Raw genomic sequence first — 16,497 nt, 5'->3', positions numbered from 1 at the left:
GATACTATAGAATAATAATAAATATTTTCGTTACATAGAAACTATAAAATTTATTAATTCCATAAACCATTTTAATCTATTAAATTATCTAACAATATTCAATAACACAAAATATTTTTGACAATGATGAAATTAGTACATTTTAATCTTTCAAAATTTAAAAATGCTTATTTAATCTTTTTCTCTTTAACTTTGAACCGTCTTCTTCGCGTTTGAGCGACCAACAATACTCTGAAAGCAAATTAATAGTGCTTTTCCCCTGAAAACGTTTTTCAACGGCTGTCATTTCCTGATGGAATCTTTCTTTGTCAATCTAAAGTTAAATTAGAGTGTTCTTACTTCTACACGATCCGTCAATGAACAGGCGCCATTAATGCGGTACATAGGTGTGATCCAAGGCAATAAACAATCCATTAACATCTGTACAATAAACAAGAGATTGGTTTTTATCTTCTTCAAAAAGTAGTTTGAAGAACATTCGATCTAAATCATTGCGACCGGAGGTGATCTTGAAGTCACTATCTACCACATTCCACTGCTTCGCTTTGTCTTCGAGAAAATTTAAAATCACGTACAATATCTTTGTAATCTGCATTAGTTATTAGATGGCGTTTAGGTGAATGTGATGTAGAAGGAACACTTTCTGTATCACTGTCTTCACAATCTAGTATATTTACAGATTGGTGATCTTCATTACAATTTAATTGATCATTTACAAGCATTGTGTGCAAATTGTCAATGGCTACTGGCACAGGTTTTGTTACGGTCAGAACATCAGCATATTTTATATTACAAAGTGTTTTGTAATGGTGACCAGTAACATTTGTTTGGCAAAAATAGCAATCTTCTTCTTTATGATAAGTTTGATTTTTCCATATCATTGGACTCAAAAGTTGTAGATGATTGTTATTCTTTTTTGATTTTGCTAGTTTTAATTTTGAAGAACAAGCCACACAAATATACTCTGGTTCATACCATTTACTAGTTACGTATGCGCGGTTAAAAATTTCATTCATTCATACACTAGAACCATTGCTTTATTGTTTTCAAATTTTAAACGATGCTTCTTATCTATAAGCCAGCCGAAAATGTAGCAAAAGCTATTTCGATTTTCGCAAATCATTTCTGATCACACGTTTTTTGTATCTTTAGCACATAAACGACATGACAGTTCCGTTTTATTGATTGATGAAGGAGTCCTATGCTACAATGGAGAAAATACTTCAAATGATAAAATATAATGAGCATAAGTGGCGAATTGTTGCAGATTTAAAAATTTAACAATTTTGTTCGGCATGCAAGATGGATATACCAAAAATCTATACTATTTTTGTGAGTGGGATAGTCGAGCACCGAATAAGTATGAAAAAACAGAGATGCCCTCAATGCATTTCCCTCAATAAGATTGAGGGAAAATTAATTATTATTCTATAGTATCAGATAAACATATTATTAAACTCTACACACTGATAATTTTGTGGAAAAAGTATAGAAAAGTGCATCAAATGCGAAAAAAAAAAAAATACGAGGAAGTAAGAATAGAAAAAATATCACATTACTTGTAAAACTAGTAAAGTGACTATAATCTTATAAACGCAATTCCTTGGATAATTTCTAACGAATTCTTTTGAATTAGGGGTCATTAAAAGCAAAATTAAATACACTTTTGATGTAGTAAGAGAAAATAGATGTTTTATATAAAATTAAAGCTACCAACTAGTCTCAAAGTTGAAAAATAAGTAAAAAAATCAAATTTTTTGAAAGGTTTTGGTCTCTATCTCCATGAATTCAAAAGATAATAAAAAAATTCTTTCACGGTTGGAAAGGTTAAACTTTTAGCTGGAAAATGAAAAAAAAAATTTTAGTTTCGTCAAAAAATGACAAAGATACGATGTATTTTGTACATGAATATGCCTAAAAACGGTTTTTTGGCTCTAAAACGAGATTTTGAGGGTGTATTCAAAATTTAATACATACCATTCTTTTCAGTTTTTCATAAGCTACAACCCTCACCATGTCCGATCCAAAGTTTTTTTGCAGCTTTTTTTTTTGTACCACAGTGTTATGTGTATTGTGCAATGCCATTTGCTGCTGATAAACGCCAAGAAAATGTAACCAATCAAAATAGGGGAATGCATTCAAGTAACGGAAAGGGGAGCAATGGTAGGGCTAACGTTTTGTATATACATATGTACATATATACCTACATGCGTACTTATACAAATTTTAATGTATGCATATGTACAAGTGTACATATATGAACTTTTCTCAAAATTTCAAATTTACATATTGTTTACTGTTTATTGCGTTAAGTGCCTAATTGAGTCTATGTATTTAATTATCCGCTATTTGTAGCAAAATAAGACAACCCTCTTCTCGTGTTTACAACGGAAAATTCTTTAAGGTGCGAAATTCGCAAGAGCATATACATCAACGAAAATTTCAAAAACAACAAAACGATCAACAACAAATGTGAATAAAATAACAAGAAAATATCGGCAGTGGGAGCATTCATGAGATCCCTGTAGGGAATTTACTCCGCTTTAACACAAGTTCGACAGAGTACACTAGTAAGGGGTTAGGTGGGTTTGAAAATTTCAAAAAATCGAATTTTGTTTTTTTGTCTCATTAAATAGTACAGTATGTTCAAAATACTCTCCTAAAATTTTAAGTCAATCCGAGTAAAATTCTAAGAGATAGACCCTTCAGAAGTTCCGCCCATTAGGCCACTTCAGTTGAGCGCTTCGCAGGTATACGTGTTTATCTCAAAACTCCATCTTTTAAGTCGGTGAACACGATATCTCGAAAAGTTATGAAGCGATTTAGTTCAAATGTTGTACAAATCTTTGAAATAACATTATCTAGTTATTGAACGAAGGATTTTTTTTTTGTAATTACAACTATTTTTTTTGAGCCAATGTATGTCGAAAATTTTACTACAAAATGAGTTTTTTGGTTCAAAGCCTGTCAAAAATTCAAATTTTGATTTTTTTCCTTCGTACAACAACGAGATTTATCCATGTACTAACGAAATCCGTTTAGTTTTCTGATTTTAGACGACCAATAATGAGTTATGCTGTCCACGGCAAGAGCATTTTTTTTTTTTTGAGACGTCAAGGAAGATGAGGTACCAAAGGCTGAGTTTTCGAAATTTTTAAATAAAAATTTCACAAAATACTGTTTATATATGTATCTTAGATATAGTGAATTGCTTAAATAAAATATATGATTTTATAAACTAAAAAACAAATAGCCAAAATCTTCTTTTTTGAACCTCTGAAACCCACCTAACCCCTTGACCAGTGTAATTTAGAAACTACAAGTGAAGCCAAGTCCCCTAAAACGTCTTCCGAATGTAGAGAAAGATCAACTAATTGTTTTTTTTTTTTTTGTAAGCGATATTAAGGGTGAGCGTTACGGTATTTGGAGGTGAGGGAAAAAATGCGCATCTTAGGTAACATCTCGATGGCTTTCTGGTTTGAAAATAAATTTCTTAATACTCCAAATATCGTTAAATAACGTAATATGAGGTTACCATTTTGAAACTTAGAATCCAATTAAATGAATAATCCATGCAGTAGACGAGTAAAAAATTACCAACAGGGACTCTGCCGATTAAATGCATACAAACAGGTCATGAAGTGGTTGTTGTGATGAAGGGAGCAGGCGCAGGGAAAGCAGGAAAGCGGTAGGGGCACGTAAAACAGATGTTCATCAGCAATCGAACCAAATACACACAACAACCCACACAAACTCAAATGAATACGTATGAATAGAGCAAAGACACTGCGCAAAATCGAAAATCAGCTGTTCAATGCGGCCACAGCTCGCAGTCACAGCTGACGCCAAACGCAGCGTTAACATCACGCAGCAGTCACTGATGAACTCAGCGAAATTCGTGAGCATCGAAAGATATTACGAACTAACATACACAAACGAACACATGAGCGAATAGTTGTAGTTATAAGAAAAGACGGAGGCAACAGTTCAACCACCAGCTACAGTTGGAAACGTCAGAGATGTGTAACCAGTAAACTAAGCGTTTCTATGAGAACGTGCTGTGCATAACAAATCAAGAGAAAAAGGAGGTAAACACTGCAGCAGAGCTACAGCTGGAAACCTGTCACACATACTTTAATAATAGCAGCGAAGCTGGCTTTGTCGTGGGCAGCGAAGTCGACATCAACTACGTAATTATCACCTCGGTGAAGCAGCGAAGCGGAATTAAATTTTATTCCACGTAGCGAAAGAGAGCAATCGAACAGATGTTTGACTCCAATTGAGAAGGGTTACGGGGGGTATGTGCGTGAGCCAATGCGAATACCTACTTATGTGGATACTTTATCAAGATTTTATTTATCTAATTGTTATTATATAAATATTTTATTATTATGTATTTATTTTATTATTGTTTTATTTTTATTATTATTAATATTTTGTTTAACGGCCAAATCGACTGTCCGGAAATTCTGGAGCAATTCACAGCAGTTTGTAATGAGTCTGATTTAAGATCTAAAATGAATCGCAATGCGGTCTAACGAATCAGAATAGCGAATATAGCTAATAGTTTTTGTGCTGGCATTATTTTTTTTGGAAGTTGGTTTTAACTTTTCTACAAAGTTAAAGAATAATAATTTAAAAAAATTGTTGCGGGCTTGAATTAACAAATACAACTGTGAGTGCTATGTGGACGAGGCGCTAAACTGCTCAGCTGATTTCTGTTTACTTCGTTCTTGTGCTTCTGTGCTGCGTAATGCAAAAATTTCCTGCGCATATGTATTTAGTTTTAGGATCTGACTTATCACAACAAAATAAAAAAGATGTTCACAACTGTGCTATTTTATAAAGATTTTGCTGTTTGACCTGTAACTTTATGAGACTATGGAAATCTTCTAGCCAAATGAGTTTGTAATTTTCATACAGTACACCGTAAAAGTGTGCAATTTTTGATAAACAAAGATTTAAAAAGTTCGGATTAGGCATACAATTTTCAAATAGCTTATTCTGATCTAGAGTTAATACGGAGAATAGGAGAAAAAGGGTAAAATATGTGTAACGCGTACATTTTGGCCAACACTCTATAAACAAAGAACACAGACCTTACTGCGACTTTCGAAAACGAGCATGCGGTTTCTGAAATACTACTAGCAATGTACAGACCTTTACAGCTAGCACAACCTTCCTTAAAAATCTCTGTGATGCAGCACTTCCTGTGCGAATTTCGAGCATTTCGAGTAATGACTTTCAGATTTCTGGGAAGCCATTTTCTCCCTGCAAAGTTAATTAGAAACACCAAGAAAATTAAATATTTTAAGAACTCGAAATGGGTATATGTGGCAAACAAGTGAACTCTTTTTCACAAATATTAAGCCGGAACTGTGTCAACTTTCCTATTGCACACTCTGCATTCTCTTCAATTCAAAATTAAATCTATTACAATCACACAACAAACCACGTCCGGTGTAGCTTAGCTGGTGGCTTAACCCATCATAGTGCACTATATTTTTACCTAAATTGAGCTTAATGAGAATTATGGTGAGTGGCTCATAAACGCAGAGATATAATTGTTTGTACATATGTATGCCCATTTACTCGCTTACATTTGTTTAACGGTTTTATGTACACTGCGCGAAAAAAATGCAGTGATGTGGAAACAATTTTACATGCAAAACAGTAATTAGGGCGATGGGTCGGCCAATGCGCAAACAGGTCGAGTGATAGTGAGTTAGTGGATGCTCTGTAGGTTTTGTAAAAAACAGAAAACACACTTTAATAGAATGTGTAAGGTCACTCATTTATAATACAAAATTTCCGACGGACGAAACAATTATGAGCAAACATATTATTACTTTGGTTATTATTATTAAATCTTTAATTAATTTGAAGACTAAAAGTGCTGCGGCTATTCGCTGGTATTAGCACAAATGATGAAGCAAGGCGACTTGCTAATAAATGAATACTTTTCATTTTTCTTTTTGGGTGCGTTTGCTTATCGTTTCATATCCAAATTTTGAACTATTTATGTTCCTTAAATCGACTCATAAAAGTTAAAGCCGCCTAGAAAACAAAAAGATTCAAACATTACAGAGTCAATTGCGAGCCGAAATGACATATTCTCCAATATTTATTTGTACATATGTGAGTGTGCACTTGGCTTCGCTACACACAATGAGACACTTGGCCAGCAGCTTGAGGTTATTTTTATATTTAGACAACTTGGGGGGGTTGAAACAATGCGTGCAAACTACCAACAAAATTCCACAAAATTGGCAACAAATATCGATTGCACTAGAAATTGAAGAGGCTTAAGAATGGAAGAGAAGACCTTTAAGTTCGGTGCAGTTTCACACCTTTACGGTTGAAATGAAATATACCGCCAGCTAAGAAAATGGAGAAATTGGGGTTGGGAAGGTAGGACTTGTTAAACGCAACATGCGCACAAATTAGTATTACTTCTCAAAAGGACGCAGTAGACAAAGGCTATTACTAGAAAGAGTTAAGGATTAAATTTAAGAAACTTCGTTACAGTGCACTCAGCTTAACGTGAACACTTTGTATTTAATATTGACTACGCTATGACGTGAATGAACTTAGAAAGCTTGAAAAAATATTCGGAAAAATTTACCAAGGCTGCGCTACTGGAGTCATATTTATATCAGATAGCTTAAATTATACCTAAAACAATTTTTTTGTAGATTGTACAAAATTTTTCATTTTTTCAGAGACATTTAATTGGCTTTCTTTATTTTTTTTTAATAATTCCTCTCCTTTTCTATTTAATTTACCTACAAAAACAGGTGACCGTCTCCTCCACGTCCAATGGCAGTGAGATCTGCGTTGTGGCTGCGCCTCCACCCCGCTGTGGCACAGCACGTCCAGGAACATGATGACGCGACGCCGAGGACGACGCATGCAGGAACGAGGAACCCGGAAATATTGAGGTTGACGAATTCGCGGTTGCCGTACCAGATGAGGATGGTGTCTGCGGCACTGAATCTCCTGCGTCCGAGGCTAAAGGCACAGCTGAATAGCGTACGAGTATGGCGCGGCTGACACGATTACCACCCGTCAAATTGGAAATAGCCCAATTCATGGTTCAAATAAAAAGCAAAAAACAATAAAAACACATAAAAGGATGTAGCGCGACGCGACGCGTACTGTGCAAACCGAGGAACTGAATAAAGTGCGAATTTCGATGCAAAATAAATTTCACTGTTGTAGTCACAAAAACTGGTGGCAGTTGCAGCGGAAAAATTTGGTAGCCGTGTCGTGTTGCTGGTGGCGGCAACATGCAGAACCAACAAACCGCACGAAATTGCCAAATACAACTGAACCTTAAAAACCGTCGTCGCATGCACAATACCAGCTGCTCAGTTAGTCAGCCAGCCACCAGTTGGTAGACGTGTGGAAAGTACAAAATATTAGTGGCAATTGATGTTGGCAAAAATGACGCCTGACAAAATAAAAATAAAGTAAAATAATCGGAAAAAATAGAGCACAACCGGAAGAAAAATTGGCTGCAGGCACAGTAATCTATTTGGGTACATTCAAGGAAAAATAAAAAAAATGTATGAAAATAAAATAAATAAAAATTGTTAAAAAATTAATTAAAACAGAAAAATTTATGAAAAAAAAGTATGAATAATACAATTTATTAATAAATAAAAATAAAAAATAAAATTAAAAGAGAGATAAAAAAATTGTTGGAAAAAAAATGTATGAAGAAACAAAAATGTACGAAAATCAAAAAAAAATAATGAAGAAAAAAAAAGTATGGAAAATAAAAAAAATGTATGTAAAAAAATGTATAAAATATAAAAAATATATAAAAAAATGTATAAAACAAATTAATATTAGAGAAAATTTATGAAAAATAATAAAAAAAGTTTATGAAAAATATAAAAATAAAATTATGAAACAAAATAATGCACAATAAAAAATAAATTATGGAAAATAAAAAAAGAATTTATGAAAAATAATAAAAATATCTATGAAAAAGTAAAATTATGACCAAAAAGCAACAAAAAAATAACAAAAAACCTGTATGAAAAATAAAAACAAAAAATTATGAGAAATAAAAAACAAATTCACCAAAAAAAAAAAATTATGAAAAATAATAAAAAATTAAATTTATGAAAAGTAAAAAAATGTAATGATAAATAAATAAATGTGTGAAAAATGTGAAAAATAAAAAACAAAATTCATTTTCATTTTTAAGGGCGAAAACATTTTTTGTTTTTTGTGAAAGCCAACTTAATTGAAAAAATTAGAATAAAAAAAATCAAATAAAATAACAGAAAAAATATTAATATATAATACATTATATTATATATAAATATTATATTGAACTAAACCAAATAGCAGAAAAATATTCATGTCATTGAATTACTTACAAAATCATAATAAAACTATAATTGAATTGAATTAAAATATTTATTAAACTATAATTATTATAAAATATTGAGGAATTAATGAAAAATTATCAAATCAAAAAATATAAAATACATGAAGTAAAATATGTACCTAACATAAAAAAGAGGCAGAAGACATTATTTTTTGCAACATTGCGCATGCATCTTTTATGTGTTTGGTCATGTTTTTACTCCAATTTGTGGTGTACGTCTTAATTTTGTCGTATAAAAGGAGGGGTGGATGAGTCATTCCGCTTGGCCTATCCTTTTAAGCCGACTCCGAATGAGAAATGTTTTTTACTTACCACTTTTCATGACATAAATCCACTCAGAGGTTTCCCAAAGGCGCGACCGCGATCAGAAAAAACTTTGTCAAAAACATGTCGAGTAATATAAATTAAACACTAAACAATTTATTTTGTTTTTTTAACATTTTTATACATTGTAAATAAAAAAACAGGAAAATAAATTTTCACCGAAATAAAAATAAATAAAATCAACTAAAAAATAACTAAAAGAAATCAACTGAAAAAAAATATAAAATCAACTAAAATATAAATTAAGAAAGTTAAAAAATATGTAAGTTTACTTAATGGTAACAACACACGGTACTTAGAACTACTGGTCAATCGGTCGGCCCAATCTCCGGTGGCCGTGGTCGAAAGTCAGACAAAAGCGCATTTTAATGGCGAACAACAACAGAAACAAAAAACACAGCAATAAAATACCTCAAACCACCACAATTTGGGGCAGTTGCAGTTGCACGCATGTGGCTAAAAAGCAACACCTACAAAAACTTGCAATCTGGCTGCGTGGTGGGGAGGCAGTCGCTTGGACCTTCATTTAAAAATGAAAATAAATTGAATTCCGACGCGCCGCATTGTTTCGCTTACCGGCTACATTGCCAGATTTGTTATTGTTATTGCTAGTACTAATGTTTTGTTGTGAGAAAATCAATCTCGTACGCAAGCGAAAGTGATTTCCTAGGCTCTTTTCATTGGGCAACATGCTAGGCCTTTTCACCACTGCATATCTGGTGTATGTGTGTGGATGGCTCCAGTGTAGAACCTCCGGACCGCAATATTTTCTTTGTTGCCACGCTGCTGTCGTCTAATTTAATTAAAGTTTGTTTAATGTTTTCTCAAGGTTTCACACCTCCCACTCACGTTGCGCCTGCGACAAAGTCCAGCTAAATAAACAACAAAGTAACTAAGCAGCTGCTTATTCAGCACTTCCATCTTATTTCATTTTCAATTTGCAAGTTCCCATTTGCAATTGCACAAATCCATAGCTGCAATGCACTGACGTCAACGTCAATCTGCATGCGGTACTTGTTGTTGCAGTTGCAGTGTCATAAAGATGTGTTGCATTGAGTTTGGTCGGACGAGCACAATTGCCTGATGCACTTGGCTGTGCAAGCTCGGCTATGGCAATGATGTGTAAGGTATTATAGTTCTTGTTGTTGTGGTTATTGCATTACAGTTGTTGCGACAGTGTTGAAAACCAATAGTATAGAATTTGCACCACTGCCATCAGACTGATATCCGACACTCGGTGGCAGCAAGATAATACACACGCACACATACGCCTTTGGCCGTCATCTCAGCTGGTCCCAGTGGCGATGATGAGCCTCGAATTGAAGATGTGCCTCTGTGGCAGCCACAGCCATATGGGCATATGGACGTATGTGACATGTGGCATAATTCGGCCACACATACTGATGTAGGCATATCGAAACACACACACACACACACCCATCCTTATGCACATATGGATCTACTTGTGCACATAATACATCACTCTTAGTCCACTTTTTATCTGGCCTCTTCCACATTATTGCAATTTCTTTATTATTCTTGCTGCCGCAAAGGATTTTCTGTGTCACCGTTGATGGCTGGCCTCTTTTTTCCATTCCGTTTCCAATTATGCAGATTATAAATAAATAGACATGCCAGTGATGCCCCGTGCATATGTATTTGTGTTGGTTTGGAGTGCAAAGAATTTACATTTTACTTTTGTGAGCTAATGAATTTTTAAAGAGGCAAAGGACATTTTTTTCCACAGTCGCAAGCTGAGTGAATTTGAGTGATAGCTTCTATTTGAATGAATATGCAAAAGGCAGTGCAAAAGGTTAAGTGGTTGGGCAGCGCATGGCGCGGGGAGCTGAGGCAACGGAAGTCAAAGAGGATGGTAAGTAAATATTCATGTTAGATAGAATTAGAAATGTGAAAAACCTTTTACCAAATATTACGTGGATTTCTGTGCAGCCATGGATGCTTATAACAAAATAAATTGGATTCAAAACGAAATTAATTTAATTAAAATTTTGTGCAAAAACACTTGAATACATTTTTGAATAAATACTCGCATGCTGGCGCATTAAAAGTGAAAATCAGTTTCAGCACAAATACATTTTCATCTGTGTTAATGTTGTTGTAACAACAGTTGTTGGGAAATCTTCCCATGAACTTTTGGGGAATGCTACTGAATTGAGAGTGCTTCACTGAATATAAAGTCGATGCCTTTCGGTATTTTACACCCGATCCGACGGCCAGTGGCTCTCAACCAGTTTTATTACCCCAATTTTGAACGAAAACGCCTTCAGGCCTAAGAGTCAACAAAGGCGCTCTGCCCTTATGATCACTCTCAAGCTACTGGTATTGAATAGGTATGATGCTAATGGGCCAGAACCCAGCAGAAGCCAATACTATTAGAGATCCGAAAGAGAAAATGGCCATTGACTGGAACCCCCAGGGAAGCCGCAGATGTTGGAAGACCAGCGAATACCTGGAAACGATTGCTGGAGACAGATACCCGCGCCATGCAGTTTAGCTGAAATGAAGTTAAGAGATTGGCGCAAAACAGACCCGAATGGAAGAAATTCGTTGTGGCCCTATGTTCCACACTGGAACTCGAAGAATTTATGGTGTTGTTGGTGTAGGCGCACCAACACTCATAAAAATACGTGGATTCCCTTAGAAGCGCTAACAACTTAGCTGAATATGTCATTGGCCTACTCGGAGCAAAAAATAAGGAACAGATCCGCCAAATTCAAAGAGAATTTTACTGATAGAGGAATTTCCTGGTCCAAATGCGCTGGCGTCGAAAATCCTAGTTTTGGTCGGACTAGACCCATATTCAAACCCAAAAACTACAGTTGGCCCATTAGATGGTGCTAGGATCGAAATATTTATCAAAATCGTATGTCTGGCCCGATTTATTTTATATTCAAAATGCATACGTACACATATTTTACTTACATGGAAAAGCATATTTCTTCTAAGCATTTCACGTTAGGCGACGCTTGACGAGATATGTATTTAGAAAAATCGTATTTACTGAGCGACCTTTGATGATCGGAAGCACTGGGCTGACGCTCTGGCATAAGTGACAGTTAACATGACGTGATGGTTATACAAAATGTCCTGGCGTCTGTAGCAGGCAACTTCATAGCGCAAAAAATTGAAAATGGTTTTAGTTTTTAAGAAATTTTATTGCATTTTTCTATAATTTCTGAGAAGCTTGCGCCGTCACCTTATTATCTAGTGCTGTTATTTTAATCGACTCTTCAATTTCTTTCCAAGGCAGTTAGTTCAAGCGCTCAAGCTGCACTCCAGCATCATTTCTATCAAACAACTTTACGACTTCTTGATGAATATTTGATGCTACTGGAATATGTTAAGTATGAACTTTCAATTTTCAATTTTGTTCTCTAATATTTTCAAAAGCAAATAGAACATTCATGGCACACAAACGGACACCTAAGCCAAAGCACCTCTGATTCACAAATCACTAGGCAGTGAAAGTTCAATGAAGGTTGAGAGGAAAGCCATTAAACTTAAATAAATAAAAAAAAAAGAACTAGAAAACGAGAAAAATCAAATTTATTGCCTGCATATTAGGGACAGATGCGCGCACGAGGTCAACGCATTCAAAACGCTTAAGCGCCGAGCGATGAGCTAAGGCGGTATGCCGAGGATTACTGAATGTGAATGGCGGATGCCCTTCAGACAAGTGAAATGACAAGGTAAGTATGTATTTATAAATAATAGAGCAGATATGGCGGCGCAAGTGTTGAAAGCCTAGCTGATATTTCTTTTGAAGATTTTCAAGGCGGTTGCAGGAGGCAGTTTAAATATTATAGTATTTATGTAAAAAAGTTGGCAGATTTCGCTTTTACCGAAATCAAACTTCAATTATGTCTACAATTGAATTGAAAAAGTTTGCAAGCAATAATTATTTTATGAGTCATTAAAAATAGTACGCTGAGCAATAGTCAATGTCAGTCTGAAATCCAGTTTAATCAGTCAACGCCTCAGTAAACAACTGGTTTGCAATAATGAGCCACAAACAAAAACGATTCAGTTCTTATTGATTCTATCTATAATTGTTTTCTTGTCGATGTACTTGTATCCATGTCTCCATGCATCGCATGCAGCCATTTAACCTTTTGAAGAATTATTAAATCTCGAAAATAAGGAAAATCTCTTCTTCCATGTACTTGGACTGCATGTGTATGTGTGCATATGTATGTACGTATGTACGTGCCTAGCTAAATACAATCTACAATTAAGCATTTAAAAATCCATGCGAGCAGTAATTCTGTGTAATTAAGATTACACTGATAACGGCAACCTGACGGCTGGCAAATTAATCAACTCGGCTGTGCGGATGAACGCGTTAAGCAAATGGCTACTAGAACGCTTTGCAAACCTGACAGCGCTGATGACTAGACTGTTCGGCTGCCCACACTCGCTCGGATAAATGGAAATGATAATTAACATTAAATAATTTATTTAAATAATTCAATGCTCAACAATTCAACTTACATTCACAATACGCTGGCACAATTGCGATTATCGCAAAGCAACAACAACAAAACAATACCAGCAATAAATGTAGAAATAAAAACAGCAATCACGTCTGTTTACCACCAAGTCAATGAACTGATAAAACTCATACTGCTGTTTTTGTTACTGTTACTGTTTCTGGTCTGAAGCTGAGACTGAGACTGCGACTGCGTCAATATTGTAACTTACGCGTATTATCGTAAAATTAGAAATAAAGTATGAATATTTGAGCGAAAATAATTGAAAATATCAGTTAGCAACCATTGTTGTTGTTGCTATTTTTAATTAGACTTTAGAGGTGGGCGGCCGAAAGTATGTATATTTGTATGCATGCAGCTGAGTTAATTAGCAGCTAGTTGAGCAGCTGGAAATAGTTCTCGCATGTCAATATTGTCACGGAATTGAAAGGCAATAGAGATAAAATATTTCCGCAAATATGTATTGAATGGCAGGTAATTGGCGTTAATTGTCTAAAACTTTAAAACTAGAGCTGAGCGTTATTCACCTAAACAAGTCGAGGGAATGATAAATAGACTTTTAAACAATGAAACTTGGGTGTATGACTAGCGCAGGCGAAAGTTAAAGTAGGGCGGAATTTTATTATAAATTTATATTAAAATCAAATTAAATAAATAATTGGCGCGTACACTTATGTATATTAGGTGCTTGGCCGAGCTCCTCCTCCAATTTGTGGTGCGCGTCTTGATGTTGTTTCACAATGGAGGACAGTTTGAAGCCAACTCCGAACGGCAAATGGTTTTTATGAGAAGTTTTTTTTTTCTTAGCAGAAATACACTCGGAGGTATATTACTTATGTGAAAACAATAATGAAAATTGTTTTAATTTCCACAGAGTAATTTAAAAAAGGTCGTAAAAAAATAGTATATGATTCCGTAGTAATAGGATTTTATAAAAAAAAGGCATAACCTACTTAAGATAAATAAAGTGAAATAAAGGCTAGGGTTCACTATAAATTGTCAAAAAAGTTATTATAAGCACTTTACCTAAATTATTGTGCTTGTAATTTTATTTCCAAATATGTAATCTAGTTTGTTAGATTGTAAATAATAAACTGCATAAACAACAACATCGTAACGAAAAATGTATTCTTTCTAATCTTTTTAAAAAAGTTATGCGCAAATAAAATGATATTTATTTTTTGTTAAGCTTAATTTTTGCATTAAAAAAAAATTATTATAATTACAGAGCATTTTCTCGCCTTTTCTCCGCAGAGTAATCTATTTTTTACTTGAAATTCAGTTGGCGATTTATATGAAGAAGCTGCCGCTACTAATCGCTGATGATTTTTATTAATGTACGTATGGCCTTTGTATGGTTGTATGAGTTCCCCTAATTCTCAAACAACTAAGCTCATAAACGCAAATTAGACTTCGGCCTTCATCAGATGAATTAGCTTTACAAAACTAATTTATCGCGTTTTAATACTTTGTAGTGCCTCCCCCACAGCAGACATCCAAATATTCTGTACTACCCAAATGAATGTACTTAAAATAAATGAAGTTATTAATTATCCAGTTAAAAGACCTCGTTTGACAGTGAAGGAAAAACTGCTTTCGCCCACAACGCCTGCACACTGCAAAATGCGCCCGTCTGGCAGGCAGTGCATAACAATAAAAGGTTTGTACCCAAACAAAACACACAGCAAAGCGAATAACAAAAGATAAACAGACGACAATATGTAGAAAATGCAGTCAACAAACCAGAAAAGCAAAAGAAAGTACAAAGATTGAGAAATCAATAAAATAACATCGATTTCTTCGTGTTAGGAATGTGAAAAAGGGTATGAAAAATAAAATAAAGAACAAAACAAGGAGGCATCCAATTTACACACACATATGTAAAGTGTTTGAGTGTGGAAAACTGTATTAGAATACACCGAAATGCAGACGGCGAAGCTCTGAACTAAACTTTTTGGTGAGCGATTTAAATATAAAAGCGGCAAAGTGTACGAGAAGAAGCACTGTTTATGCATAAGTACCACATACGTGGATAAGTGGGTGAGAAATGTGGTATACGTAATGAAATGAAATATGACATATTATGGCACTAACTTAGAACATGAGCAAGCAAATGTACGGGAAGTGCATACAACAACAGCAAAGACAACATTTGCCAAGTGGCAGTGGGCATTAGCAGGACAGCACGCAAAATCAGCAAGATTACTAGTGGTTTGCTGGCACTTTGGTGGCTGAATTAGAGGCAAATTTGTTGAAATGAGGGCAATTGGCAAGACGCCAACTAAGCGACAAAGCAATCGGCAAAAACAGTCAAGCAGTCACAGCGCTACAGTATTTCAATATGTAATTTCGCACAGCAGCCAAACGAAAGCGTTCAAAGTATTCGGCTACGAAATGTACATCATTATGTACAATAGATATAGCACCATGTATGTGTCCTAAAGCAGGTGCACCCGCAATGATCACAAAGCAATGATTGACGTGACTGCGAAGTGATGAGCACTGTTGTCATGAAGACTACAGCTTTGGAGTGAATTTTATCTAAGTACTCTCTAGCACAGAATTGGCTTCAACTTTGTTGGAGTAACACAACACCGGCGCAAGAAACGTCTGATAAGGTGACCAGGGTAGCATAAGAAAATGGACATGTTGGTAATTTCTTGCAAACATTGGAAAATTTCAACCAAAAATAATTTCTTTGTTTAGCGCTGCTTCACACTAATTGCAGCTAAAATTATCAAAAATTAATTTAATACATAAAATTGAAATTAAAATGATTTCCGATACTTACCCCATTAACCAATCGACGGTGTCGCGCAAATATTCCGGAATACGCTCCAGTTTGACGGCTTTTCGTTGCTTTCAAGACAAAAATATGTTTGAGTTTGATAAAAGTAGTCAGGCTGGTCGATCTGGAGGTACTTGGAAATAAGGGTATCCGCACTTGGACTTCTGCAAAAACTTGTGGCAATCTGCTGTGCAGGGATTCAATAGCGTTCCACAAAGAAAAACAGTATCACTTTCGATTTGCTGCACCAGCTGTGGCGAGTGATTTATTTCGTACTCCAGGGGTGGGAGTGCACAATAATTTTATAACTACCACCACCACCACAACTACCAACAGCACTGAATAGCAGCAGCAGAGGAAACTAATGACCTGTGCCACCGATAACTTAGTCGAGAAATAAATAATTCATCTACACACACTTTTTATGTTTTTATCTCACTTTAATGCACAATTTGTTATTATTTCACTTG

General features: G+C 34.9%; 1 protein-coding gene across 3 annotated transcripts in view; it reads right to left on the bottom strand.

The window, feature by feature from the left end:
• LOC129241174 (MOB kinase activator-like 2) overlaps positions 1 to 12,105 on the bottom strand; it is a 117,294-nt gene extending 105,189 nt beyond the window's left edge. For 2 of the 3 annotated variants that reach the window (XM_054877370.1, XM_054877371.1), the window contains exons 1-2: positions 11,946 to 12,105; positions 11,672 to 11,856 (exon numbers count right to left, since the gene is read on the bottom strand). The gene's annotated coding sequence lies outside the window, so the exon portion shown is untranslated. The remainder of the gene's footprint in view (positions 1 to 11,671; positions 11,857 to 11,945) is intronic. The other variant, XM_054877372.1, reaches the window with a different exon arrangement.
• Between the last annotated feature and the right edge of the window lie 4,392 nt (positions 12,106 to 16,497).

Source organism: Anastrepha obliqua, chromosome 3, assembly GCF_027943255.1.
Source record: "Anastrepha obliqua isolate idAnaObli1 chromosome 3, idAnaObli1_1.0, whole genome shotgun sequence".
NCBI lineage: Eukaryota > Metazoa > Arthropoda > Insecta > Diptera > Tephritidae > Anastrepha > Anastrepha obliqua.
This window is presented reverse-complemented; position numbering and strand designations above follow the sequence as displayed.